Source organism: Mus caroli, unplaced genomic scaffold, assembly GCF_900094665.2.
Source record: "Mus caroli unplaced genomic scaffold, CAROLI_EIJ_v1.1 scaffold_10891_1, whole genome shotgun sequence".
Lineage (NCBI taxonomy): Eukaryota > Metazoa > Chordata > Mammalia > Rodentia > Muridae > Mus > Mus caroli.
In genome coordinates, this window is record NW_018389562.1 from 45,204 (window position 1) to 48,297 (window position 3,094).

Here is a 3,094-nt window from a genome sequence, read left to right on the forward strand (position 1 = left end):
AAGTGGTGGGGAAGGTGAATTTTCGATCCACTATAGGGGATTTGTTAAATAAATTGCAATCCTTAATTTGAAATAGAAGTTTTCGATGTTTTGTCCAACACATTTGAGCTCATACCGGTTTGCCTAGTCCTTTAGCAGAGGGCAATGATTTGGTTGATAAAGCTGCTAGAGCTGCTTCTGCCTTTTTGATTCAAACAACTGTAGAACTGGCTCGTGAATTTCATTCAGTTTCATGTGAATTCCAAAAACACTTTCTTCTCGATTTCATATTACTAGAGCAGAGGCAAGGGATATTGTTATGGCTTGCAAAGCCTGTGCCACACTATTGCCTCAGCCGAGTGTGGGAGTAAACCCTCTCGGCCTGCTTCCCCTCCACATTTGGCAAATGGATGTGACTCATTTTTCAGAATTTGGTAAACTGCAATTTGTTCATATTTCTGTAGATACAGCCTCTGGGGTGTTGTTTGCCTCCCTGCATACTGGTGAAAAGGCATACCATGTCATTGCCCATTGCTTTGAGGCATGAAGTGCATGGGGTCAGCCCAGAGAGCTTAAGACTGATAATGGGCCTGCTTATACTTCAGCTTCTTTTGTTTTCTTTTGTAAAATGATGGGTGTATGCTTGGTGCAGGATATACCCTACAATCCTCAGGGCCAGGGCATCATTGAAAGAGCCCATTGCACTCTGAAAGAGTGTCTAATAAAACAGAAAGGGGGAGTAGCCTCTGGCGCTACTCCTAGGGAGAAATTAGCCATTGCTCTCTTTACCTTGAATTTTTTGAATAAAGATAAAAATGATTTGACTGCTACGGAATAGTTTGCCAATCCTGAGGCATCCTACAAAGGCACAGTCATGTGGAAGGATGTTCTGAGTGGACAATGGCATGGGCCAGATTCTGTGTTGGTCTGGGCGAGAAGGTCTGTTTGTGTGTTTCCACAGGATCATTGCCAGCCACTGTGGGTTCCAGAGTGATTGACAAGGGTAGTTCAAGATGGATGGAGGTGCTCTGATGAAGCTGCTCCTGGAGGTGATGCTGCTGCCTGCAGTGATGACTGAAGATCTACAATGGGCCCCCTTTTGTAGGGGTATTCGAAATTCGCTGCCCCCATGGACCAACTGCAAAGATGCATGGGCTGTGAAAAAATATTTTACCTTTTCCCCTTATATTAGTACCAGTCATAATCAAACGTTTTCAGGGCTTAATTGGACGTATCAAAATCCAGCCCAGAGAGGGGCAAGAATCCCTTTAATGTTTGGCTGTTGTGTGGGAAAAATTGGGAGTTGTACAGATCTTTCTCCTTTGAGTATGTTGATAGGTGGGGCGTGGGAAAATGCTAGGTTTTATTGGAATGGATCTGTATTATTTGAGTCTTCTGTTATTCAATTTGCTTATGGGAAGAATATATTCTTTAAAGCCACACCTGTATGCTTTTGACCTCCTTTTGTATTTTTAGTTTATAATGGTAGTTATTTTAATGATGTTATAGAATGTAAGGAGGATAGTTGTTTTTATAATATGTGCTGGTTGGAATGCTTCTATGTTTTCTTTAGCTATTATGACCAGAATGCCTAGATTATTGCCATGGCCCATGCAGGCCCCTTCAGTTATGACCCTGTTTAGACTCAAGAGAGATTTTGGGATAGTCCATATCAATTCCACTCACATGGATGTATCCATAGCTGAAAGACTTGCAAATTGGATTGCCACCTCTATATCACACCTAAAGGAATTTGTGGATTGGTGGTTTGGCACTGTGCTGCGTGAACTTCAGTGTCCTGACCTTTTGGTGCATCTGCTGCATGCAACATCACCGTCACAGGGCTCAAGCTCTGTTGATACAAACCTTTGCAGCTGTGGAGATGGGGCAATCTCCTCAAGTGTGGCTTGGCATGCTAGAGAAGTAGTCAATGACAGTTAAGACTCACTGGACGTGTTACCAACCTAAGACAGGGATCAGATGACTGCTGTCTGTCTCCCAATGATGGGCATTCTCTCTGACAATTTAAAGAATAAGGGGGAGATGTGAGGAGTCAGTGGGGCCAAGGCCCCAAGATGGCGCCTGGGAAGCTGCCAAGTCTTATGACTAGCACCTGACTTCCTCATATCCCTCAAGATAGCCACGTACCTTGAGCTGCATTGCGCAGATGCACCACAACATAAGATCAGATGATGTGACAAATGTAGTCCTGAGCCAATGAACTGTGCCTACATGGACTGGGGTGATGGAGAGTAGACTGGAGGAAATAAAGGGGGATGGCCGAGAGAGGTAGGGGCATTCTTTTTCCTGCACATTGTTAAGTTTCTGAATAAATTGCCTTGAGAAGGACATAGGTTTCATTGCTTCTTTTCTGCTGGTCCGAGATGGTAGCGACAGCTTAGTGCCTTTTATCTGAGATGTTCTGGGGACATCAGAAGGACAACTTTTTTTTTTTTTTTTAAGGAGGAGGGAGTTTCAAGGCACAAGAGGGGATGATTTTATAATGAACTTTAAACTAGAACCCATGTTGTATGGTTTTGTTATTATCACATGGACATTCATGATTACAGTAAGTTATTTAAGGACTGCTCGTGCAAGTATATAATGCCTCAGGCATAGGCTGCCCCTACTCCAGTGAGATCTCATTCCTTACCCCACCCCTCTTCTCAGTGCTTTCCAAGCTGAGGCATCTCACCATCTCTTAACACTCCGTACCACTGCAAATCAGCAAGAGAGCTCACATACACCAATGCAAATTCCATTTGGGTCAATTGCTCCTGCCATGATTCCAATACTTTGGGAGGAAAAAGGCAGAAAACTCAGGCTGGCCTGAAGGACATGCTGAGAAAACAAGAAACCTTAAAGAACCATAACTCCAAGGAGAAGAGCTGGCAGGAGAGAGAAAATGTAAGATGAATGGGACAGGCCTGAAGAGGCAACCAGTGCTACTATGCTAAGCCTGTTTGTCCCTCCTGCACCCTGAGTGAAGTAGCTGCTTTTTATTTAACACAAAANCCTGGCAATCAGGTCATGTTTGCTAGGACAGACAGCATCTTCAAACTTGTCCATAGCAATGTTGTGATAGGCTTACCTAATTTCCACTAGCTGACTTGTT